Source organism: Phalacrocorax aristotelis, unplaced genomic scaffold (genome assembly GCF_949628215.1).
Source record: "Phalacrocorax aristotelis unplaced genomic scaffold, bGulAri2.1 scaffold_127, whole genome shotgun sequence".
Lineage (NCBI taxonomy): Eukaryota > Metazoa > Chordata > Aves > Suliformes > Phalacrocoracidae > Phalacrocorax > Phalacrocorax aristotelis.
The window spans coordinates 162,366-189,469 of NW_027441293.1; the positions used below are offsets into that span (position 1 = coordinate 162,366).

The 27,104-nt window shown below is 50.2% G+C and overlaps 2 pseudogenes; one reads left to right on the forward strand and one right to left on the reverse strand.

Moving 5' to 3' along the window:
- The first annotated feature begins 1,149 nt into the window (after positions 1-1,149).
- Positions 1,150-2,763, forward strand: LOC142051291 (olfactory receptor 14A16-like; annotated as a pseudogene).
- Positions 2,764-7,555: 4,792 nt separating this feature from the next.
- Positions 7,556-8,973, reverse strand: LOC142051287 (olfactory receptor 14C36-like; annotated as a pseudogene).
- Between the last annotated feature and the right edge of the window lie 18,131 nt (positions 8,974-27,104).

The following is a 27,104-nucleotide window of genomic DNA, read 5'->3' on the forward strand; positions in this document are numbered from 1 at the left end:
TGTTGGTTCAGGTCACTCACTCCTGGGCTGTGCATCACCCGGTGTGGTTCAAGAGCAGGCTTATCCCACAGCAGCCATCGGTGTGGTGTGCCTTGCTCTCGAACTTGGTTTAAACCCAGACGAAACCATGGATTATTAGTGCAAGCCTGATTGCTGGTAGTTTGATACTACAATTGTAATGTTAATAGGCAGGGAGAGAAGGATGCAGGAAGTCGGTGTGTGACCGGCTCAGGTAAGAGCCCATGAGCAACGATCGGGTATGGTGCGAACAGAGGCTGGGTGCCCGTTGTGCGCCAAGAGCTCTTCAAAGCCCCCCGCACTCGGGAGAACCACAAGCAGTGCCAGGTGGGATTAGCACAAAGTGATGCTACATGGAGTAAATGGGTCGCACTGATCACCCAGCGGGCTTGAATAGGAAACCCCAGTCGCCCAGGAATCCTGGAAGTGACCATGGACTGGGCAGAGGGCAAAGGCTTTGGAATATCCCCAGAGGAGGGGGTGCCACGTGCTGAAGAGGCCCCACTGTGGAACAAACTGCCAGAAAATGAGCAGCAGTGTGCCCTGCTCACTGATGGGTCCTGTCGCCTTGTGGGGAAGCATCGGACGTGGACCATGGCTGAAATACAGATATGGGCAGGCCCGGCAGATTGACTATATCACACTCCCACAGAGCCGCCAAGGCAAGCGCCATGTGCTTACAATGGTGGAAGCAACGCCCGGCTGGCTGGAAACATACCCCGTGCCCCACACCACCGCCCGGATCACTCTCCTGGGGCTCGAAAAACAAGTCCAAGTCCTGTGGCGACATGGCACCCCAGAGAGAACTGAGTCAGACAATGGGACTCATTTCTGAAACACCCTCACAGACACCTGGGCCAAAGGGCACGGCACGGAGCGGGTGTATCACACCCCCTGTCACGCATCAGCCTCTGGGAAAACAGTCTGGGTTCTTCCTGCCTCAGGCAAAGGCAAACCCATTCGTGGCATTGCTTTTGCTCGAGGACCTGGGTGCACTTGGGGGTGATGCGGGAGGATTGACGAGTCCCGCTACCGTCTTTAAACCAGAAACCAGACATAGTTTTTGCTCAGAGAAACCTGTCTTAACTTGTCTTTGTCTTTTCCTATAGGACCCATACCCAGAGGCAGCAGATGTCGAACAGCAGCTCCATCACCCACCTCCTCCTCCTGGCATTTGCAGACACGCGGGAGCTGCAGCTCCTGCACTTCTGGCTCTCCCTGGCCATCTACCTGGCTGCCCTCCTGGGCAACGGGCTCATCATCACCGCCACCGCCTGCGACCACCGCCTCCACACCCCCATGTACTTCTTCCTCCTCAACCTCTCCCTCCTCGACCTGGGCTCCATCACCACCACTCTCCCCAAATCCATGGCCAATTCCCTCTGGGACACCAGGGACATCTCCTACATGGGATGTGCTGCACAAGCCTTTCTGTTTGTCTTTTTAATGTCAGCAGAATTTTTTCTCCTCATGGTCATGGCCTACGACCGCTACGTGGCCATCTGCAAACCCCTGCACTACGGGACCCTGCTGGGCAGCAGAGCTTGTGTCCAAATGGCAGCAGCTGCCTGGGCCACTGGGTTTCTTCTATGCTCTGCTGCACACAGCCAGTACATTTTCACTCCCCCTCTGCCAAGGCAATGCCCTGGAGCAGTTCTTCTGTGAAACCCCCCAGATCCTCAAGCTCTCCTGCTCGGACACCTACCTCAGGGAAGTCGGGATTCTTGTGGTTAGTGCCTGTTTAGTGTTTGGCTGTTTTGTTTTCATCCTTTTCTCCTACGTGCAGATCTTCAGGGCCGTGCTGAGGCTCCCCTCTGAGCAGGGACGGCACAAAGCCTTTTCCACGTGCCTCCCTCACCTGGCCGTGGTCTCCCTGTTTATTGGCACTGGCACATTTGCCTACCTGAAGCCCCCCTCCATCTCCTCCCCATCGCTTGACCTGGTGGTGGCAGTGCTGTACTCGGTGGTGCCTCCAGCAGTGAACCCCCTCTTCTACAGCATGAGGAACCAGGAGCTCAAGGATGCAGTGGGGAAACTGATCACTGGATGTTTTTCAGGTGCAAGAAACTGCTTGTTGCCTTCTCCACAGCACTCAGAATGGAACTCATGACAAGCCTATTTTACCTTGAAATACTTTTGGGGTGTGTGCAAGTGCACAATAAAGTTTTATTATCTATCCCACTTCTAATTCACTGTCTACTGTTGAATTTGACCCAGAGATTGTGTAAATGAGGAACTGTGCTCTCTGTGTATTTAAACAGAAAAAAAAAGGACTCTGCATCAATTTTTTTGTGCAAGACCCTTCCTCTGAGACCTCTATGAAGCTGCGGGGGCCGTGCCTGTGGACATAGGTGGGGGGAAAAAGAGTCCCGGCACAGCAGCACTGCCAGGGAGCAGCAGCTCTTGGTCTTTTCAGAGCTGCTCTCTTCCCACATCCACACTCTCCTCCTGAGCTGCTGAGCGGGTGTAAGGCCTGAGTGCTCTTGGAGATTGGTCACGGTCCTGCTGTGTTCTAGTGCTGTGAGTTCAGGAAGGCACATAACACCACAACACCGTTTCCATCAGGAAAGGGCATCTCCTGAGTGCAGTACCTGAAGGCTTATCTCTTCTTCCAGAGTTGCTCTCAAGAGCAGGCCCAAGAATGCTCTCAAGAGCATGCCCAAGGAATCGGTTCATTGTTTTGCTTGCTCTCCATGGGCTCAGTGTGATGAGGTCATGGTCCCAGTAGGGCCTTCAAGGGACTGAGGGCTGGTTCAGGTGCTGCTTGTTTGTGGCCAGCACCCATGCAGGTGGTGAATGGTCTCTGACTGACCCTCCTGGGGCTCTGGAGCATGTGACAGGGCTGGTGGCAGGTGAATGTTTTTCTGGAGGGACTTGGGAGCTGCCAGAAGAGCAGAGGGGATGTGCAGGGAGGGACAGCGTGTGCCAGGGAGTTGGCAGTGAATGGACCCCACTGAGCACCAGCCTGTCCAGCACGGTGTCACCCAGAAACAATATGCTAAATCTGGGTGTGAAGTGGCAAACAGGAGCTCAGCAAGCCCAGGGGACACAGCAGGCACAGGGAAAGGAGCCTGGTGGGTGATTTGTCTTACCCTCAGTGAACCACAGCCCACTTTCTCTGCAGAGCAGCACCACCAGCTCGGGGTCTGTGGGGAGCATGGGGGCAGGGTGCAGGAATGGGCGGCCTGGCCAGCACAGGTGTGCTTAGCTGGGAAAAGGCATCTTGTGGGGAGATGGGCTGTGCTGGGAGAGGAGCAGGGCACTGTGTGTGTGCCCATGAGGCATGGAGAGAGACATCCTTTGGGGCAGGCTGCCCTGTCCCTGGGGTAGCAGGAGATGCCTGAGGAGCCCCTGGGCCAATCCTCTCCTGTCGTGCTGGGGAGCAAGTTTGGCACGAGGGGCTGCAGAGTGCCTGGGCTGGATGAAGGTTTGTTGCCCCGATGTACTGAACCATTTCTTCTGTGGTTTTTGCCCCAGTGCTGGAACTCTCCTGCAGTGAAACCATGACACTCCTGCTCTCTGCTTTCAGAACCTGGTGCTTAGGCCCAGTCTCCCAGTTTCTGTTCACGCCGGCATCCCTTGTGTGCACCAGCGCTGCCACCCTGGGGCAGCCCTCCTGCCCAGCTGGGCACGCAGGCGGCCTTCTCCGCCTGCTCCTCTCACCTCACTAGTGCCACTCTTTTCTACAGCCTCTCTCATCGTTGTCTAAGTGATGCCCAGAACAGCCCCCCTGACACAGTCTGACGATGCCCTTTTCCAACACCATCCCCGCCCCTGCTCAATCCTCTCACCTACAGCCTGTGGGGCAGAAAGGATGTGGGCAGGGACACACTTGACAGCTTGTTGACAGCTGGACTGAAGAAGTGGAGTATGTGGTGGGTGGGAAGTTGGTTGAATGGTGAGGGTCAAATATCATCCATAGTACAAAGTCCTCCTGGCAGACACTTACTGGTTGCTTCCCTCAGTGACCAGCCCTTGACCCCCATGTGGAACCTTTTTAGTATCCCTCTGTAGGATGGGACAAAACACATTTTCAACTCCTTGTGGATGATGCCAAGTTACAGGAAGACCTTGATCCATCTCGCATAGTCAACTCTAGTGTGATCGACACTGTTCTAGCCACGAGTATGTAGCACAGCAGTATATGGGCTGTTATTGGAGAAGTTCGCTCCATCTGAGCGACACCCAGCACAATGGTGTTCAGGGGTCTTTCCAACCTCAGTTATTCTCTCATTCAAAGACTCTCTTGTCATTGGAGAGCTTTTTGAAGACAGAAGAGACAGAGGAAGAAGAAAGAACCGCGGGGCAGAAGTAGAGATATAAATCGCACCAGTATAAATACAGCAGTTCCTCTGAGGAACCTTTTTCCACTCAAAGTATTGGTAGGAAATCCCTCTGATAAATTTGATGAACGAAGCTTACTTTTATCTGGTCAGGTACTGGGCTACAGGGCCACAAGGAGGGTGACAGTTGAGTACATCTTGTGTGGTCAGTTGTGTCTCGGGAACTCCCAATCCAGGAGGAAGCCAAAGGCTGTGAAGGGGTCTGTGAGGTCACTTGTGCCTCTGGAGGTGACAGGCCAAGAGCAGGACCGTGGCTGGGAAAGGGACTGTGAGGTCACTTCTTTCTGAAAGAGCCGGTGGGTCAGCCCTTGACCCATGGCTGGGGTATGGGCTTGTAAGCTGACACCTGCCAGCATCTCCGAGAGGCCAGCAGGAGGCACCTGGCTGGCACAGTGACTGTGAGATCCCCTCTGCCGAAGGAGCTGGGCTCACTGCACGAAGGGGGCTTCTGTTCTGGGTGTCGTGTCTCTCTGCCCGGGGGCCTGATGGGGCAGCAGCAGGCACGCAGCTTGGCCATGTCTATGGAGAATCTGAAGGGCGGCAGCCTGGGGGGATGACGGTGCTCAGGGGAAAGGCCATGGGAAGGCTGCCGCGCTGGGACGCCTGCTTGAAGGGTGGTTTCCCAGGTGGTGGAGCCTTCCTTGGAGGGAGGGAAGAGCAGGAGAGAGCAGCACTGCCACACAGGGCAGCCTGGGAGGTGGGGAGTGGCCATGAGGAGGAAGAGATGTCCCTCAAAGGGTCGTGCTGTGGTACATGAAGTCCTCCCGAAGGAGGATGGGATCAGTCTGTCTCTGTGTCTCACAGAACAGAGCATGAGGACAGACAGACGTCAGTGACTGTATGGCAATGGCAGGTGAGAGCAAGGTGGGGAAGCGAGGGGGGGTGTCTCCAGCGTGCAGGGAAGAAGAAGCAGCTGTGGGACAGCACAGGAGAAGCTCTGGTAGAGAAGGCAAAGAGCGCTGGCAAGGCTGGAAGCTGCCAGGAGAACCCAAGGCTTTGTCCCCGTGGCTCTGGCAAGTGTCTCTGCCAGCAAGGCCTATGAGGAGACACGTTGTCCTCAGGCACGGGGGCCTCCTCGCCTCCTTGCACACCCCAGTGAGGCTGGACGCTGCCATACCCTTGTCCTTCACTCAGCATCACACACCCCACAGCCCCCTGCCCCAGGAAGGGCCCTGAGCGCTGTGTGAGGGACAGGATCTGCCTTCCCCGGGGCTGGGGCTCAGAGCTTGGCCTTTCTGCTTCATGAGGCAAAGCCAGGGTTTTCCCAGCATCCGACCTGCCGGCACATTACCTTGGCCTCCCTGGAGTCACGGCTTCCAGCTATCTGCCCTAACGAGTCCCTGGGGAGCCTTTCTCAGAAATGGCCCTCCTCAGAGGGACTCGGTCCTACTTCAAGACACTTCAGGGTTTTTTTCTGACTTTAACTTAAGGAAAGGTTTGCGCAATCTCCTCTCAGTCCCAAGGTTGAAGGACTCGGCACCAAAGACGCGATGGGGCTCATTAAAATAAAGAAAGCCCAAACGAGTTCTATTTCTTCCTCTAATTTACTTCAAGTCTTGTACAGTGAAGTAGAGAAGTTTCCTAGTGACTTATGGAGAAAGGTTTCAAGGAGCTTCTAATAAAAAGGACTTTTTATTTTAAAGGGTGTAGATTAATATTTTTCAGTTTAGAGAAGAGGCGATGGCAGCACTCTCCAATAGATACTGACCCAGGGTCTCTCCTAGGAAGATCTGGACTGGTCAGAGAAGCTGTCCCTTCAGGTCTGACACAGTAAGGACAACCTCCCACCGCACCTCCCCAGCCCCAGCATGTCTCTCGTCAGGCACCTGGGTCTTGTGTTGCTTTTCCTTACATCAGACTGCTCCACTGGTCTCTGCAGCTGGGTTTTGCAGCTCCTTCATGCCAGCTCCCACCTGCTTTCCTTTGAGAACAGGCTGCACAAAGGCAAAGGGGGATGGTTCTTATTTTTTGAACAAACAAAGTAAAACCGATAAGGTTCACCATTGAAGTAAAACCCACCCCTCAATTGTATGCCAAGTACAAGCTGCCACAAATGAGGTTCACCTTCCACAAGGCAAAATCATGCAGGAAATGTTTTTGACAGAAAAGATATGATAAAAAAACACAATTAAAGAGTTCACTAAAGACACATTTAGAAAGACTATGGAACAATAGGCAGCCTTTAACTCCCTTCTGCTCAAAACAGCAGCTGTGTATTTGAGAGGTGCCTGAATGAGCAAAGAGTGAGGGGAAGCGAAATCTGGAGAGCAATTGCAAGTGTTTATGTGCAGATGGGCTGCTGGAAAGGTGACATCAGACGTGGTCAGTTTAGGTAGGACAGGTGGGAATGCATGAAAGATGAGGGAGATGAAATGCACAGCCTAATAGACAGAGCACTGACAATGCAAGTCTAGTGGAAGGTCAATAGCTCTGCTCTTGCTATTAATGCACATCCTGAAAACTCCCCATTTCGAGAAACCATGGGGAAACACTGACATTTCATTGCAAGTATTCAGTTGTTTCAGCTGAGGAGGTCATGCTCATCCTTTGAAACACGTGTCAGAAATTCTCTGGTTTCCAGGCAGCGCTCCGCTGTCTGACTGTGAGTATCCAGCGCTGCCTCTGGAGGAGCCAGTGTCTCTGCAGTCCATGCCTGGCACTGGCAGCTGTCACAGGGAACCTGCTGGAGACGAGAGGCCCTCGGAAGCGGCAGCTGGAGCCTGGGCAGAGGGTCCCAGGACACCTACACTGGCACCACGTGCCCGTGTCCCTGTAACTGCATCCCAGCCCAATCCTAGGATCACTTGCCTTTGCAAACAAAGGCAGTACACGAAATCCCCCCACAGATCAGGATATTAAAACAAGACAGAACAAAGCAAGGAGGATAGCAACATCAACAATGTTTGAAGCTTCAGGTTGCAAGAGGACACTTCCTCCTCTCTACATCTTTCATTTTATTTCTTTGTTGCTTCATTTTTTTTTTAATCTTCTCAACATTTCCATCATACCTACCGCATTAAGAAAGATAATTTTGTGTCTTGCACGTTGATTTAATGCTTTCCCTATGGTTGACTCCCCCTTGGGCGATCTCTCACTTTGTGGGGCTCCAGTCAGTGACACGGTCCATGCATGTGTTGCGGGCGCTGGAGGCAGCGCCACATTCCTCTCCTGGAGGATGCCTCTGCCCTGCCACGCACTGGGACGGCGCAGTATGGCAGTGTCTCAGTGAGCATTCACTGCCTCCTCTGTCAATTGACAACAAGGACTGTGTCCTAAACCCAACCCTTGATCTCTAGCAGCCACCAAGGTGACGATGAGCTTTCTGCTCAGGCCCTTTTGGGGGGAAATTCCTGGGCCTGTTGTTGACATCAGCTTTGGAAGAACAGCCAAATCTTGAGGTCCTGCCTGATGGAGGCATCATTTTCTTACAGAGATGCTGTGAGAGTGTCAGCTCTGAAAAGGCACTACAAAAAACATCAATGCAGGTTTGAGGTAATAGACAGGGATAGGTTCATTTATAAGGAGGGTAAGATGAATACAATCGATTATGTAGTAACGTAACAACAATAAATAATAGAACAGGTAGAGCTAAAAAAAAAAAATCAGTAAACAAAGTAAAGGTCTTCATTGGGATACACTAAATGTCATTTTTGGAGAGTGATGGAAAGTTTATTGATATTGACAAATATCCATGAAATCACTTCCTTAATGGGCTGCATCCTTGAGCTCCTGGTTCCTCATGCTGTAGAAGAGGGGGTTCACTGCTGGAGGCACCACCGAGTACAGCACTGCCACCACCAGGTCAAGCGATGGGGAGGAGATGGAGGGGGGCTTCAGGTAGGCAAATGTGCCAGTGCCAATAAACAGGGAGACCACGGCCAGGTGAGGGAGGCACGTGGAAAAGGCTTTGTGCCGTCCCTGCTCAGAGGGGAGCCTCAGCACGGCCCTGAAGATCTGCACGTAGGAGAAAAGGATGAAAACAAAACAGCCAAACACTAAACAGGCACTAACCACAAGAATCCCGACTTCCCTGAGGTAGGTGTCCGAGCAGGAGAGCTTGAGGATCTGGGGGGTTTCACAGAAGAACTGCTCCAGGGCATTGCCTTGGCAGAGGGGGAGTGAAAATGTACTGGCTGTGTGCAGCAGAGCATAGAAGAAACCCAGTGGCCCAGGCAGCTGCTGCCATTTGGACACAAGCTCTGCTGCCCAGCAGGGTCCCGTAGTGCAGGGGTTTGCAGATGGCCACGTAGCGGTCGTAGGCCATGACCATGAGGAGAAAAAATTCTGCTGACATTAAAAAGACAAACAGAAAGGCTTGTGCAGCACATCCCATGTAGGAGATGTCCCTGGTGTCCCAGAGGGAATTGGCCATGGATTTGGGGAGAGTGGTGGTGATGGAGCCCAGGTCGAGGAGGGAGAGGTTGAGGAGGAAGAAGTACATGGGGGTGTGGAGGCGGTGGTCGCAGGCGGTGGCGGTGATGATGAGCCCGTTGCCCAGGAGGGCAGCCAGGTAGATGGCCAGGGAGAGCCAGAAGTGCAGGAGCTGCAGCTCCCGCGTGTCTGCAAATGCCAGGAGGAGGAGGTGGGTGATGGAGCTGCTGTTCGACATCTGCTGCCTCTGGGTATGGGTCCTATAGGAAAAGACAAAGACAAGTTAAGACAGGTTTCTCTGAGCAAAAACTATGCCATTTCTTTTAGATCCTCCCACTGTGTCACGCAAAACTTTTTATACCTCTGGGGAAAGTTTCATTCAGGTCCCTGACTTGAGCTTCACTGTGTGCTGGCTGAGCAGCCAGAACTCTGGGTGTGGCCTCTCGAGGAGTCATCCCTGCCCTGCTGCACAGGGTACGTGGGAATGTGGCGGGGAAACAGGCTGGATATTCAGCATTTGTCAGACAAAACCACTCCAATCGCAGAAGGGCTTGTTCGCATCTCCACTCCAGTGCTAAGGAAAGTGAGTATAAGAAAGGACGCTTATTAATTTTCTTCACATGCCATGTCTGGTTCTCTGAAGTCAGAAGTTCCTGCATTTCTGCTGCACATGGAGTTATTGACTGTGAGACCTGCCTAAGAGGCAAAGGGATTCACTGTGGCTTAGGGCAAAGTGAGGTTTGCTGGAAGGGCTTATTCCCAAGTGCCCTGCACTGACACCTTTGGGTGTCAGAGACCAATCGCACTCCCATGTTACCCTGAACAGACACCAGACACTGCTGAGAGCTGAGGGTTCACTAAATGTCTCAACCTTACTTAAGGTATCTGAGCAAGGTCTCAGCACCCAAATCTTGCCAAGGAGACCCGAAGCTGGAGGTTGGAAGGATACCCCAAGGAGATGCCCAACTGTCCTGTTGAAGAGAGCTCAGTCACGGGCACACAGCTCGTTCCCCAGCCACACAGACTGCTTTTCCCACAGCCCCACAGTTAGAGAAGAGCGTGGGCACCTCATTCCCATGGAGACACTTGCATGGGAGGAATCATAAGATCAGGGCCTGACTTGGCTGCTGCAACTCCCATGCCCCGAAGAGCCTGACAGCAAGAACTAGATAAGAGGAACAATATCACAGGCTAGTGCAGAAACAAGGACGAATGCAGCGATGGTCTGGCTCAGAGAGGCAGTGGAGAGACAGCCGAGCACTCAGGGAAGCATTACCCTCACCCAGCTGTGCACGCCAGCTCCCAGACATCAACATTGACCTCCCTCCCACTGCATTTCTCGTTTTAATTTCCTCTCATTCCCTGATCATACCCCTGCTGCCTGGACATTTTCCTCCTCAGAGGTGTTTGTCTGTGCCATGTCTTCTCCCTGTCAGCGCTGACAGGCCCATCCCAACCTCTGTGCACTCACCTTGGCCCTACAGAAACCTGCCTGTTTGCAGGGCACTGCCTGGGCACATCTTCCTCTTTGCGGGTGGGAAAGGGCAGCTCAGAACAACCCTGGTGGGGCCAGCAGAGGTGATGCTGGTGCAGTCCAAAGGCAGAGGAGTGGCTGAAGGCACTTCAGGAGGCTCCCAGTAGACATACTGGTCACTCAGAGTTACAGCTCAGGAGACTCAGTAGTTGTTCAAACATTACAGCTCCTATTCTATTTCTCCCATCCCCCATCATCTCACCCGTCCCCAAGTAGGAAATTGAAAACAGACCCTGGAAAGGTCCTTCTCTTTATATCAATCCCTGCCTTGACCTTCCCCTTGAAAAGAGTCCTCCAGAGATGTCCTCATGGTGATCTGGAGCTGTGAGCAGCCCTGACACACACAGCACCCGCTCAGCAGCAGCAGAACCCTGCCCTGCACTGCCAAGCACCGCTGCTTCCACCCACAGCTTGTCCCCACAGCCCCATGGGGAGCTCCCTGGGCAGGCTGAGTGCTGACCCTGGCATGGAGCAGAGTCCCTGCCGCAGCACAGAGTCCCCTGGGGTGCAGGGACCCTGCTCTGAAGGACAGCCCTGGGCAGCCCTGGGTGCGCACCCACCTTCATCCCACTGCAGCCATCCCTGGCAGAAGGAAGGAGGGAGCTGGCTTGTCTTGTCCCTCGGATGGTGCAGCGGGAAGCCCTGCTCTGAAGCATGTCCTCCTCTGTGCTAAAGAAATACTGCGAGCCACCCTGCCAGTCTGTATCAGCCATGGGATGTGCAATCTCTAGAAATGCCTCCAGGATTCTCATCCGCATTGTCCTGCACCCAGAGACTTACCGTGTCAAAGGTGGTGAAGATTTCTCCCCCAGTCAGCTCTCAGCATCCCCCCACCCCAGGCTGCCTTTCCCCTCTCCCTGCCCGGCTCCTCTGCCCTCGGTGCCTGCAGGCAGTGCCCTCAGCCCTGCTGCGCTTGGCAGAGGAGCTGCTCCTGGGCAGAGCTGTCTCTCGGCAGCGCTGCCTCATTGCCAGCAGCTCCCTCCACGCCAGGAGCCCAGCCCAGCTCGGCAGCAGAGGAACAGCCCAAGGCAGCCCTTTCTCTGCCCCTCGGGGCTCCCTCCAGGTGTCCCTGGGGCTCCAGGGGAACCTGCTGTGAAACAGCCTGAAGTCATCCCTCAGCTGGGGAGAGACATGGCTTTCCAGCACTGTTATTTCTCCTGTGAGGAAACGATTTGGGCACGACAATCACTTATATTGCCCCATCGTTAAACAGGACAGCAGGAAGGTGACAGGGAAGGATCTACTTTCTCCAAACAGGCATGTGGTGTTCCATTGAAGAGCCAGAGCTGTGACATGGTTGCAGAGCTCAGCACAGCTCGTCTTCAAGGACAGCATCTTCCAAACTCAGCAAGGGTCCAATTCCAAACTCAGTCTGAACTCGAAAGGCAACTCAAGGGCACCATAAGGAGTGTTTCCTACTTCAGGAACAGTTAAAGGAGAAACAAAGACACTGTGTGGGCACTGCTGGATTTAGTAAGGGCAGGGGTAGAGAGATGTGAGATTCTCTGTGCCCTCTTTGCCTCAGCCTTCCCCAGCAAGGTCTCCCGGCCTCTGTGACTCAGGGCAGGACTCTGGAGGAGATCAGGCAGCGGGGGATGGGATCAAGCCAGGGGTCACTTGAGCAAACGCAATCCTTCCCAGCCCATGGGACAGGAGGGACAGCATCACGGGGAGCTGAGTGAGCAGGCCAGTGTCCCAGGGAAGCCTCTCCCCATTGTCTTCCAGTGGCTGTGGAGCCTGTGGGAGCTCCCTGAGCCTATGGAAAATGCCAGTGTCGCATGCACCTGGCACCAGTTCCCAAAGGACGTGCAGAGGAGGGAAAGGCCGTGCCCCAGGCCGTGTTCACTCAGATCCCATTTCTGAGTGTCTGAAGGAGAAGGTGACTGGATTTACTCAGGTTGGCTTGTCTGTCGCCATCCTCTTTGTCACCAAAATCATGATATCCAGGAAAGATTCAACCAAAGTCCTGCTCCTAAAGAGGATGTAGACTCGATGGTGTCACAGGACAGGGACTGCCTCGGCGGGTAGTAGCTCTGCAGGGAAGGGTCTGCAGGGCTTTGGGTTCCCTTAGGCAAGAGATGAGCCATCAGCAAAGGTGGCCACCAGCACCCTGGGCTGTAGGAGCGCTAGCACGGCCAGGGGAAGTGATTATCTCCCTCTGCTCAGCGCTTGTTACACCACACCCAGAAGACTTGCCCAGGTTTTGGTTCTACACAGTGTCAGAGAGACACGGGCAAGCTGGAGGGACACAGAAGTTCATTGGAGGGCCACAGAGGTGGTCACGGCTGGAGCACTTGTCCTCTTAGGAGAGGCCAAAGGAGCTGGGCTTGTTCACCCCGGAGAATGGAGGCTTTGCGGGGAGGATGTACTAGACTTGCATTGCCTGTGGTGAAGCTTCCAAGAAGACTCTGTGGTGCAAGGCAGGAGCACAGGAGGCAACGAGCTGAAACACGAGTGGCTCAGGCTCAATATAGGGAGAAACGTCTGCAATGTGAGGACAGTCAGACATGGGAAGCCATCCCCCAGAGAGTGTGCGCTGCCTCCATCCCTGGAAGTTTCAAAGACCCATCTGGATGAAACCGTGAGAAAGCTGGTGTGATCCTGCTTTGAGTAGGATGTTTCCTACAGATATCTAGGAAGGTGCCTTCCAGCCTGAATGAGGCTCTCATTCCTCCCCGTGGTGAGTAATTTTGTTGCCATTAAATGGTGACAGTTGGAATGGAGAGAAAAAGTGCTGTTCTAAAAACTTCATGCCAGAACATAATACGGAGAAATAACTGTCTTGTCAAGGAAGAATGTATGGGAGGCATAACATTAAAGAAATAAAGTTTACTGTCTTCAAGAAGAAGAAGAAATTATTTGAGAGCATAGTACTGCTGCTGGATTTACTAAAAGTAGAAACAAGGCAAATTACATGGTAGGTTGACCCCAGCTGGCAGCTAAGCCCCTCCCCAGCTGCTCGCTCACTCCCCCTGAGCGGGATGGGGGACAGCATTGGAAAGTCATAAAAAATCAAGGGTCAGAACAAGGAATTTGTCTCAGGTTGCTTTCCTTCCTTGGCCTTTGCTGAGGGGACTGAATAACCTCCTCTTTTGATAGAGCCAGAGAATGGTTTGGGTTGGAAGGGACCTTAAAGATCATCTAGTTCCAAACCCCTGCCATGGGCAGGGAAGGATGAATCTGTCCCTGGGTGGGATCAAGCCACCAGCCTTTCAGTTAACAGCCAAATACGCTGGCCAATGGCACCACAGAGACTCCCAAAGTGAGCTGTGTAGTGCTTCCCATCGGCAGGCAGATGCTCGGCCATTTCCAGGGAAGCAGGGCTTTGTCACGTGTAATGGTGACTTGAGAAGAGAAACACCATCACCCTGAATGTCCACCCTGCTTTCCCTGACCCCCAGACCTCCCCTCCATGGCATTTCTGGAAGCAGCCCTGTCTCGTTCCTGCCCACTGCAGACCAACCACCTGCAGTACAGTGCTGGGCACCAAACGCACTCCTCCTGCAGCCTTGCACAAGCGCTCCGACCTCAAAGAGCACGGAGGTGCCTCGGGGAGGTCCTCCCCTCACCAAGGTGAGCTGCCTCAACTGGTGTGTTTAGGATGCATGAATGGTGACTGGAGAAACAGGGACATCCTTTGAGGATGAGATGAAAAGCCTGGAGAGCTTTTTAGCTCCTCAGTTAGTCATTAGGTAGTGATTGGCAGTGCCTACGGATGCAAGAGGCGGGTGGAGGGAACTCTAGCAAGATCAAGGCGTTGGTTGAGGGTTTTAGCAAATAGGATCATAGAACCATAGAATCAATAAGATTGGAAAAGACCTCTAGGATCATCAGGTTGAACCATCAGCCCAACACTACCATGTGTGCTAAACCATGCCCTGAACTGCCATGTCTACACATTGTTTGAACACCTTCAGGGATGGCGACTCCACCACCTCTCTGGGCAGCCTCTTCCAATATCTGACCACTCTTTCAGCAAAGAAATTTTTCCTAATACCCAAATTAAATCTGCCCTGATGCATCTTGAAGCCATTTCCTCTCATTCTACACTAGTAACCTGAATGACCAACACCCACTTCACAACAGCCTCCTGTCAGGTACTTGTAGACAGCGATAAGGTCTCCCCTCAGCCTCCTCTTCTCCAGGCCAAACAACCCCAGGTCCCTCAACCTCTCCTCATATGACCTGCTCTCCAGACCCTTCCCCAGATCCGCTGCCCTTCTCTGGACACGCTTCAGCACCTCAGTGTCCTTCTTGCACTGAGGGGCCCAAAACTGAACACAATATGCAAGGTGTGACCTCACCAGTGCTGAGCACAGGGGCACCATCCCTGCCCTGATCCTGCTGGCCACATTATTCCTGATACAAGCCCGGGTGCTGTTGGCCTCCTTGGCCACCTGGGCACTCCTCAGGTTGCAGGCAAGGCTTCCCTCGGGCAAGGAGGAGCTCTGAGCACATGGAAGCATCAACAGGGCAAACATAAGTTCTGTTTCTCCTTGAAATGCTCCTTCATTCTCTGATGCCTGCTCTTATTTGCTCATTTCCATTTCTTTCTCCCGTTGCAGAAGACTTGAGGAACGAGAGCGACTTTCTGGGAGAGCTGGTGTTTGGGGGTGGAGATACCGTTGAACTTTCCTGTGACAGCCAAGGCTCTTCTGTGTCTGTTTTCTGGTTTAAAGACGGTATCGGGACTCGTCCATCCTCCTGCATCACCCCCAAGTGCACCCAGGTCCTCGAGCAAAAGCAGTGCCACGAATGGGTTTGCCTTTGCCTGAGGCAGGAAGAACCCAGACTGTTTTCCCCAACTTATTTTTTACGTGCACTACAGGGACTCTGTCCCCTTCCACAGTGCGTAAGGGGGCTGCCTGGGCAGGGCCAGCTCGACTGGCAGATCCCCTCATGCTGACTAACCAGGTGGCTTTGGCTAAATGTGTATCCCAGTGTTTAACTGTTCCACCCCCATTTCTCTCATTCTATTCTTTAACAGTCCGTTGCATCTTTCCATTTTCCCAGAGGCTGGTGCGTGACAGGGGGTGTGATACACCCGCTCCATGCCGTGCCCTTTGGCCCAGGTGTCTGTGAGGGTGTTTCAGAAATGAGTCCCATTGTCTGACTCAGTTCTCTCTGGGGTGCCATGTCGCCACAGGACTTGGACTTGTTTTTCGAGCCCCAGGAGAGTGATCCGGGCGGTGGTGTGGGGCACGGGGTATGTTTCCAGCCAGCCGGGCGTTGCTTCCACCATTGTAAGCACATGGCGCTTGCCTTGGCGGCTCTGTGGGAGTGTGATATAGTCAATCTGCCGGGCCTGCCCATATCTGTATTTCAGCCATGGTCCACGTCCGATGCTTCCCCACAAGGCGACAGGACGCATCAGTGAGCAGGGCACACTGCTGCTCATTTTCTGGCAGTTTGTTCCACAGTGGGGCCTCTTCAGCACGTGGCACCCCCTCCTCTGGGGATATTCCAAAGCCTTTGCCCTCTGCCCAGTCCATGGTCACTTCCAGGATTCCTGGGCGACTGGGGTTTCCTATTCAAGCCCGCTGGGTGATCAGTGCGACCCATTTACTCCATGTAGCACCACTCTGTGCTAATCCCACCTGGCACTGCTTGTGGTTCTCCCGAGTGCGGGGGGCTTTGAAGAGCTCTTGGCGCACAATGGGCACCCAGCCTCTGTTCGCACCATACCCGATAGTCGCTCATGGGCTCTTCCCTGAGCCGGTCACACACCGACTTCCTGCATCCTTCTCTTCCTGCCTATTAACATTACAATTGTAGTATCAAACTACCAGCAATCAGGCTTGCACTAATAATCCATGGTTTCGTCTGGGTTTAAACCAAGTTCGAGAGCAAGGCACACCACACCGATGGCTGCTGTGGGATAAGCCTGCTCTTGAACCACACCGGGTGATGCACAGCCCAGGAGTGAGTGACCTGAACCAACAGGCACATCAGGAACCGTCACCTGCATTTTTCCCTCTACCTCACGTATGGGTCACCCACACAGCTCAGTGCATTGGAAAACGCTTTTTATTTGAGGAACAGCTGTAATTCAGAAGGAACCGCAGAACATTTCTCTCCGAGCATCTCAAAGGCACTCGTTATCTTGACTGCTTTGGTGAGAACAGCATTCCTGCGATGGAAACCTGCAAGTTTTGCACAGAAGACAAAAGTACCAACAACATAAGAAACAAATGCAATCTTACTACGTGAAATTCTATTCTTTTCTTGCATTTTCCAATTGGCCTAGACTAAGAGGTCCAAATATACCAGAACTGAGGTTGATTTGGCCACACCACCTGTAGGAAAAACATCTGACAGCTACAGGCCTCTTTCCTGCTCTTTATCGTTCTGCCTATTTTTAAGTAAATAAGGCAGAAACAAAGCAGAAACATGGCAGCAAGTGGGAAAAGGTTACTATTTGATCACACAATCAAGTCTAGCAGGATCCATACACCAATAGCTTGATGGTAATCAGGGTTTTAGTTTTAGCCATCTTAAATTCTCTAAACATATTTACCATAATATAAATATATGTTTTTTGCATAACAAACATTATCATAACAGAAAAACTCTCTCTCAACTGGGTTTCTGCTCATTTCCTACCCATAACTCTCTAACTTTGGCCAACACACGACTGCTGAAAGGTGCCCGTGGATGCACATTTCCTGTATTAGCTGGTTTTGTTACTGTTGAGAATGGCTTTGGTCTTGCAGCTGTAAAGCACGAGGGAAAAACGATCAGCCTTGTGCAATCAATGCGATGGTTAGTTGTGCGTTATATTCCCCCCCTAAAAATTACCTTCTCTTGGTCCGGACGAAGGCAGATGGTAAGGCTTGGCTCTCTCTACAGCCAGCTGCCTCTGACCTCTAGGAAGGGTCTTGCCGTGCTGGGCCGAGAGAGAATTTCTGGCAACTGCTCTCTGTCTCCAGCGAGGAGCACGATCATTCTGGTGAACAAAAAGCGTAAAGCAAGAAGTTTCACCCTGTATCTTTAGCCAAGTGGAAGGAAGACTAGAATAATAGCAGAACCTACAACTTTAAGGTAAAACCATGCCGGCACCCTGCAGAACCTCATTCTGACACACTTGTCAGCACCCACAAGTTTCACGTGGCTGACAAAACAGCAGCCTTTCCCTTGTTTTTCCTGAAACGCCACTGCCCCAGGTGACTGAATCTCCAGGGCAGCGGCGGGTTACGTTGGACAAGAGGAAGTGAGGATTAAAATGAGGAAGAGAAAGCTACCTACACACCCCTTCCCCCTGGATGGAAGCTTTCAAATGCAGGACCTCAACCTTCCAGAACCACCCCATAAGTTTGCTTCCCTGGAGAACTATGGTTCCGGAAAGCAGCACATGGATCACAGAACCACAACAGAAGTTCACATAACACAGAATTTGATATGGCTACTTTGAGATACAGAAGTTAGGTAAGAATTTCTGTCCAAAAAGTGGTAAAATGAAAGCTGTGGAATTGCAGACCTCACGCTATAACTTGAGGAAATAATAAAAACATCAACCCATGATGCAAATGTTGCCTGTGGGTTGGCACCCAGAGCTGCGTGTGAGATACAGGAGATGACATACAACACACTCTTCATTCCACAGTGACCCAAACAACTTCCAATCATCTGAACCCTGCATAACGTACGTCCCTGAATAACTGAATGGTAAGAGTGGCTGACAGGAGATACTTATTTAATCCTTAGACACAAACTGTTCGAAGTGGAGTCAACAACAGCCTGGAACACAGAATTTCCAACTGCACGGGGTAGCTCTGGAGTAGTGACACATTCTGTTCAACTTTTAGGTTCAGCTGTAACGTAAGGTGCAGAGGCTTATTGCAAGTATTTCAAAGAAGGGTGTGATAAAGAAAGCAGGATTCTTACTGAGCGCTGTTAAACCGGTCAGTAACCCCTGAGAGAAACTGGCACACTTGGCAGGACTTTTACGCTTACCATGAGATGAACGTTCGTCGCCTGGTTCAGCCGTGCTGCTGCCATACAGTTGGCACGCTGCAGATGCCGGGCTAAAAGAATTTCATGAATCCGTAAAAATTTCTCCAAACACTTCTATGAGAAATAACACATTTTAAAACATATATGATGACCCTGCCTCTTCTCTTGGCAAAGAAGGGATTCAGATTTTCCTCTTGCCCACACTTACTTGTTCAGAGTCTGTGAAAGGCAGCCTCAGGAAGTCTCCCACTAGTCCCATCTCCCGACAGATGTCATACATGTCTTTTAATAGCTCTTCCTCCTTTAACTGAGCGGTGTCTTCCTGCAGCAGAGCCCAAGCCTCCGCCATGCACCTGTAGTTAATTTTTTGAGATGTAAAGGCGTATTAATAGTATAACTAAAAAGATGCCCCACAGTTATTGTGCTCAAAGTTTAAAGGAAATTTAGGGGATTGTGATTTCTAGTGTTTGTTCTCCACCTTTCACAGTATTTCAATGCCAAAATGGTGGCAGATATTTCTTTACCTATTGGACAACAGCACAGTGAGGAAAAGTCGCTCTTCACAACTGCTTGCGAATGGTGGCTTCATCACCTGCATGTATCTGAGGGCTCGCCCATGCTCTCCTTGGCACATGAGGGACCGAAGAATTCTCACGTGTTGCCACGACACAGGTTTGGTTGTAGCTGGGTGAAAGAGCAGGGCCAGGGAATTCTGCAGAAGGTGGAGATCAGGTTTACTAAGATCACAGAATCCCAGGTTGGAAGGGACCTCAGCAATCATCTAGCCCAACCTTTCTGGGAAGAGCCCAGTCTAGACAAGATGGCCCAGCACCCTGTCCAGACAACTCTTGACGGTGTCCAACGTGGCCAAGTCAACCACGTCCCTGGGGAGATTATTCCAACGGTGACTGTCCTCAGTGTGAAAAATTTCCCTCTGGTGGCCAGTCGGAATCTCCCCAAGAGCAACCTGTGTCCATCCCCCTTGTCCTCTCTATGGGACTCCGTGTAAAAAGGGAGTCTCCACCTTCTTTGTAGCTACCCCCTAAGTCCTGGTACACGGGGATGAGATCCCCTCTGAGCCTCCTTTTCTCAAGGCTGAACAAACCCAGCTCTCCCAGCCCATCCTCGTATGGCAGCTTCCCAGTCCTCTGATCATCCTGGTGGCCCCTCTCTGGGCCCCTTCCAGCCTGGCCACAGCCTGTTTGTATAGAGGGGATCAGACTGGACACACAAGCACACAACAAAACTGTTCAAAAGTTTCTTCAGTAAGGGTGAATGTCCCTGATACCGGACAGGTAAATATACATTCTTTACTATTTGCAGGAAAAAAAAATCAGTTAGCCATACAGAAAAAAACCAGAGTCTTTTAAAAGGAGTGATTCACACTCGGCTAGGGTAACCAAATCCCCATAGGCAAACATCACTTCTTATAAATACAAGTTATTCTCCCAGACAGGTTGTATTAAAATTGTGACAGGCAAAGAGCAACCTTCAGCATCAGAAGGAACATGAATTAGATTGAAGAGTCACTTTTGCGGTCTTCTGTCTCAAATCTTGCTGCCAGGATGGTCGTTTGACTATTTAAAGTACCCAAACCACTGCTTTTGAGAAAGCGCTCGACTGCTCTGCTGAGAACAACCTGAACAGACGGCTTTGGCAATTCACATCTCAAGCATTATTAACGCTGACTTCTTCATTGTCTTAATCCATTTCCTCTCAACGTAATTAAAACCAAACTGCAGATCATCACGTATTGCTGAAGGTGCTGCTGAAGCAGGATTACAAAAGAAGCTTCCCATGTTTTATCACCTGTTATTAGCTAAGCACCAGGTTTTTAAAGTCATTTGCTAGATCATAGCCTTGCACTACAACGTATGCCTAACTAAACTGTCACATGCTTACTTCATAGTCCTTGTGGTCTAGAAGCCAAAATCCTTGGATAAGCTTAACAAGGCCCGAAGGGATGGCAAAGGCAGCTGCGAAGGAGTCGACGGAAGTTTCTGTTTTGTTCGGAAAGGAATGCATGATGTCTAGCAGCAAGTAAATTGTCTGATATCAAGTATCTAATTAAGGCTGATAAATTTGCAAGACCAACAATTTATCACATGAAATAATATTATTCCTATGATTAATATAATAGGAATAAATAATAAAAGGAAATAAGAATAACATAGTGGTAGGACGCAGAAAATACTCATGTATTAGTCTTGCCGTTTTATGCTGTTGCAACCTGAAGATAGTCAGGCCCTAACAACAAAATTGCATTCTGAATAAATAACCAGAAAGACAGACTCTTTGATTTCTCTAAGGCATTCAGAAAGGTTGCCTTTCGATATTTAAACAGTTCTGTTGGAAACTCAGGCTCCCTCTTTAGTCACTGCAGCCACCAGCTGGACATTCAAAACACGAGAACGGCCAATGCTTGATTATTAAAGCAAACAAATTCTACAGTTGGTTTCTTCCCTCCTTTCCAGCGTATATAAAACAAGTGAAATTAGGGTGTCCTTACAGCACAGCTTAGCTCTGAATGATTAAAACTGGATTTAAACCAGTATGTGGATCACTCATCGGCAGTGTCACTTTCTCTTTCTGACAGCTGGTTTGGGGGGTCTATTCTCATCAGAGAGCTCCGGGGTGCAACAGCTTTAAAGCCCCTGCTCTCTAGGCTCCCCTCTCGGCTCAGGCAACAAACAACCAAAGCAACACAGTGTATTTCGGCAGCTTAAAAATTCAGTTTCTGCCCAATGGCTTTTCCCTTCTCTCTCTCTATTATTCTGTGTGCCTGCACTTGTAACAGCACAAAAGCAAGCCCTCTTAGCTGTGCTGGAAAATGGATGATTTCAGCAAAATCAGGTCCTGGTAAACCGCTGTCAGAAATCCTTTTGCTCTGAAGCAGCACATTCTAGTGCATCGCTCGAGGAAGCAGCTGTTTGCTACAGCTATGGGTGCTTCAAAAATGAAAAACAGTTTACATTTTGAGAAAATCTAGGGGAGCTTTCTACCTTTAACATTGCTTAGTAGACCTGTTTTCTCACATCAGAAAAGACTTTGCAACAAAACATTTTAAAAATTCCTAAAAAATCCACAGTACAAAGAAATCAAACAATGCTTCTGTCTGCGACTTAATTCTTAACTACACGTGTTCATCCGCAGTGTGTTTGAAGCACAAATTAGAAAATGCATCGAACACGTAGGTGACAGACATTTCAGACCCCTGATGCGCGTATACTGGAGGTGTAACAGAAATAACTCCAAGGGATACGATTGCATGCTTGTGGCTTTCTTCAACACCTTCTAGCAAATAGAGCTCCAGCAGTGCCTGGAATGAAAAGGTAGAAGCTTTTTAAAACTCCTCTCTTTGAGAAATCATTGGCTTTGCGGGAGGGCTGGGCTGGGGCTGGGGTTTGTTGTGGCTGTTGTTGTTGCCTTCAGCGAACACAACACTCACCCGTAAACTAGGAGGTGGGTATTTCCCCGTTCCTCCTTCATCTCTCTGCCACAACTTCTCAACTCGGTCTCCTAACTGGGAAACCATGCCATCGACCATCAGGCAGTCAGAGTCCCATTTTCTTCTGGAACAAAACCTAGCGAGGATTTGCACAGAGGAAAACACTAATTCTGGCCTCTCAGTGTCACAGATTTCCTCCAGCCAAAACAAACCCAGCTAAAGCTCCCACGACTCCAAGAAAGGAACAAACAGACAAAGGCATGATCGTGACTTGAAATAGACTGGAAAGAAATTTTGGAGTCAGGTGAAAGGTGCTCATTAGATCCTAGTGAATTATTAAAGGAGCTCCAAATAGGAATCCAAAAAGCTCCCTTATTAAGGGGAAAGTTGCAGCGACCTTTTAGTTTTCAGGTTTTCTTTTGTGCCGCATTACTTGTAATACAAGGGCAGTGTGAGCAAAGCTAACCCAAACCCCACGCCTCCAGTGGGAGCGTTCCCACACACAGCGGTGAGACCACAGCACGGAAATGTCAGGCTTTGGTCTCAGCACCTCGCTTTTGTTACTGAAAAACAGTCACGGTCAGAAAGCTGAGCCCACAGCTGAATTCTGGTATCACCTGAAGCAGCACGTTTGTGCCTCTGCACATGCCATCACAGTGACGGAGGGCTGGCCTGTTAAACACGGCATTGCTCAGAAGCCCATCGCAGGCTCCTGCGGGCTGCGACGCCAGCCTTTCATTTCCCGAGGAGGACGAGCAGAAGCAGCACGCTGGAGGTGGTGCTTCTAAGGAGCCCGTGAGCCTGTACGAGAGTTACCTGAGAAGGACGCGCAGGAAGAGGAGCTTGAAAGCCAACGCCTGACATAGAGCAGCTTCCACCTGGACTCCTCCTGCTGCACCTTGCTCACGGTGCCACAGCCACGGCTACTTGAGGACTTTCTTTAGGTTACAGAACAGTTGCCAAAGAAAAATCTGTTCTCACCGAACCCAAGGCACATCACCATTATGCTCATGAGCCAGCCCAGGAAAGGCAGTTCCCGTGAGGAAGGCACTTTTATCCAGTAGCCAGGAGCGCGCTGGCTGTGCCAGCTGCATGTGACTCTGCCCATCTCCTTCAATGACACCGCGGTGCTTGGGAGTAGGAGATTTGGGCCAATCCCCTTATCGCCATCTATCACTGGTCATTGAGAGAGATTATTTTTGCTTTGTTTTTTGGTTTTTTTTTTCTAAAACATGCTTTCTTCTGTGTCCAGAACAATTGCTCTGCAAAGGCCGTGCCTGGCTGACCTGGCCGTGACTGATCCTGTCCTCACCACACGACCTTTTCCAGTGGTAACAAATGACACAGAATTGCCAATGAATTACGTGCACGTCAAAACAATGATGATACCAACAAAGGGCACTAAGCAGAGGTATATATCAACATTTCAACACAGGAAAGGAACCTCTCTGTTCAGCAGGACACACGCATCACTCCAGTCAAGAGTGTTGCCAGCAAACGCATGAAGCATAGCAAATACAGCTGCTGATGGAAAAGCCACTTGCTGCCGCTTCTAAATTTGCAGCGGAACTGCTCTAGAGCTTTCCTGCACGTCCTACCTTGATAAACACTCCAGTTTCTGTCGATGACCAGCGTAGTAGCTCCGAATCAGAGGATAATTGTAGAAAGGTCTAGAGAAACGCATCTCATCACCTACAGGCAATAAATAAGAAGTAAGTTAAAGAAGTCATATCACATTTTCAACCTACAGTTTTTGACTAAAAAGACAGAAGAACACACAAGCTGAGCATCAAAAGCACAGGCCAGCCTCCGACTTTGAAAGAAGCCCATCCTCCTTCTGCCTTTGCTAAAAGAGACCTACGACACAGGAGTCAATTCCTCCTTGTCCTAAGTGCCATTTCAAGCTTACAGGTGATGTAGCATCCAGAACATGTAGTGTCAGCTGAAGTTCACTCTAAAAAAAAAACCCCAATTCTCAAAGGGAATGGGTTTTTAAACATGTCATGTGAACATGCGTAAGACAGTTAAGGCTGACAATAGGGTTTATAACCCATCCAAATGATGAACTATTTCCAAGGTGTATTTTTTCCTCAAACAATCCATAAAAAGTTCAAAACACGCACGTCAGGCTTTTACTGTAAAATCAAGCATTCCCGTGTTGGTGCTTTAGGAGTTACTTGTTTACAATCCCAAGGATTTCAAGCTGTGGGCACGAGCAACTCCTTCACTCAGAGGCTTAGTGCTGTTTCTGAGAAACACCCTGGAAAGAAACTGCTTCCATCATTCTACACGACGGAGTTGAAAAAACAGTGAAATCTCAATTTCAGCAGCAGAACTTCAGCATCTGCTGTCACTGAACCGGCACGACTTGGTGTTGATGAAGCCTTGACAAAACCATGGGGAAGCACGTGTTCATAGGAAGCACCGACTGCTACAGGTGCTTGACAGTTTAGGCTTACCTGAGCCCTCTGGCAGGAGACGGGACCCACAGAACCAGAGGACCACTCGTGCATACAAAGCTGCGAGGCTGGTCACCGCCAGCTTGTTTGTCAGGTCTGCAAAACATGAAAAGAAGCTTAAGAGGACTGTTGGTGTGCAATTTCTTTTGTTTTTTATAAAACTCCCCTCATTGCACTAAAGAGAAAGTAGAAAAATAACACGGTAGGAATCTTTGCCTGTGCATTTTTCACTCCGTATCACTTCCTTAACTGAAGAAAAAGCCCACAATCACAAGCAACCCCTACAAAGAAGAAGATTCACTAAAGGTTTAATAAAAAAAAGTGAAGTCGGAACTACTAAATCCACTCATGGATAAGGCACCTGTTCTTCACGTAGCAGAGAGGTTTACTCTAGCAAAGGGATTTTCTCTTTTCTCCTCAATATGCCAGGAACAAGTTCTAATAGAAACAGCTACAGAAACTCATGCAACTCACTTCACATGTTACTCATTTAGGCTTCCTCTCTGATTTTAGTAATTTCCAGCCCAATATTTGCATGCAATTACGCACTGCTAGCTGACAATCAAAGGGAGTATTTGTCACAGTGCCACATCCCGTTGCTGTAATTTCAAGCCGGGTGCTTGCACAGCTCCTTGCTGAACGCAGCCTCCCCACCCACTCGCACGAGCTCCCCAACAAACTCGTGCCCTGAACTCAACGCGCGTTAAGTGGCAGCCCCAACCCCTCCCATTTAAGCCCCTTCTCCCCGCTACATTTGACTTTCTGCCAATCAGCAAAACCAACAACAGCTCCTCTTTCCACAATTACAGCCCCAGCATCGTTCCAAATCTTCATAAGACACACCAGAGAGTTAGAAATACTGTGACAAACCTTTTCCAGCGAGCTCTTGTGCCTCTGTTAGAAAACAGTTTAAGACTCTGCTAAGGTTGCTCAAAAGCAACTGGCGGTGCTGCAGAGCCTGTAACCTCTGCGGGTCAGTGGAGCTGCAGGAGCCGTCAAACAGCGCAACACCTTTTCAAGAACAAGTATGAAATCGTTAGCCTACAGAGCCATTTCAGAGTTTCAAAGTGCACTTCCAGATCTGCGGGCAAGACCATCTACCAGCAGATCACTGAATAAGCTCAACTGGAAAGACTGATTCTAGGTTTGCAGCATGGCTGCACTAGTACTCACAGATTTGCTCAAATGCGCCTTTTGTATAGATCACTCTGCTCCACGTCCAGTCAAGGGCCAACTCTAAATTAGCAGCAGAACTTGGCTGCTCTTTAAAAAGAGAGAACAAAAAAGAAATGAATCAAGAATTCCAAACGAAGAAACCATGCAACATAAAAACCACATAACAAGTCTTACCTTTAGATGTCCAAAGCTTAATGCAGCCAGTCAGAAGCCCTACAGAACCTGTCTGGGCAGCAGCTGACAAGACCGCCTCTAACTGCTCCTCCTAAAAGTAACAGGCAAAATCAAAGGAGAATCCTACCTGCTTTCAACATCCAAACCACCAACAGTAAGTGCTTGTTTCTAACTCTACACTCACTCAGGCATCACAGGCTGGGCTGCTTGTTGCTTTGAGGAGCACATGGAATTTTCCCCATGACATGACAACTTCCCAAAGGCTAATTCTAATCTTTATTTGCATGCCTCTGCATTATCCTCTCAATTTACTGCGTTCCAATTAACTATTCCCAGCAACGTGCCCTGCTTATACCCATGGCACATGGGGTGCAGAGAAGTTTGCCGTCAGGAATGCGCGAAGGGGACAGAACAAACAGAACTCTGCAACGTTTGCATGGAAGCAGTGAAGCCAAGATCAAGCAGCTTTCCAGGCTATGAAGACATGAAGGAGTTACGACACCCCAAACATTAAGTTGTCATTTCCCAAAACGACAGAAAAGAAGTGAAACATTGATGTTCTAATAGGTTTCAGTTTTAGGTGCTTCAAACACTGTGTTCTAATGCCGTGGCAATCCTTCAGAAGGGCAAAGCACAGGCAGGCACAGACGTGCACTGTTAAGGAGTAGCTGAGTGCAGCTGGTGTTCTGATACTTCTTCCAGGTGAAATGATCATAGAAACATAGAATCATAGAAACATTAAGGTTGGAAAAGCCCTCTAGGATCATTGAGTGCAACTGTCAACCCAACACTACCATGTCTCCTAAATCGTGCCCTCAAGTGCCACGTCTACATGTCTTTTCAATACCTCCAGGGATGGTGAGTCCCCCACCTCTCTGGGCAGCCTCTTCCAACGCCTGACCACCCTTGCAGTGAAGGCATTTTCCCTAATATCCAACCTAAACCTCCCCTGATGCAGCTTAAAGCTGTTTCCTCTCGTTCTATCGCTAGTGACCTGGGAGAAGAGACCAAGCCCCACCTCACAACAGCCTCCTGTCAGGCAGTTGCAGGGAGCGATAAGGTCTCCCCTCAGCCTCCTCTCCTCCAGGCCAAACAACCCCAGGTCCCTCAACCTCTCCTCATGAGACCTGTTCTCCAGACCCTTCCCCAGCTTTGGTGCCCTTCTTTGGACACGCGCCGGCAACGCTATGTCCTTCTTGTCCCGAGGGGCCCAAGACTGAGCCCTCAGCAAATTTTCCTTTTTAGGGCTTTTGCTTTTTGTTTGCTTGTTTCTTTGGCTTTTTAAGCACATTCAGAAGTATCTTTCCCTTCTAAATAAAATCATCACATTCAAAGCCATTTCTACACATTCGAATACACACATCAGATTTCCATCTTTTTCTGAAAACCAGTCTCAGACAAGGAAACACACCGAGTACAACTTACAGTGGCAAACAAACCCCCAAACCAAGCTTCTTGCCCCTAATTCTGAGATTTGTCTTACTCACATTCACAAGCAATTCCTGCTCAAATGCCTAACAAGCCTCTGAATGATCTAGTCTCAATTCAGCAAAGGGTATGACAAATTTTTGCATTTCCCAATTATTTCCAACGTGGAGCTGACATCAGATCACCCAATCTGAATGGAA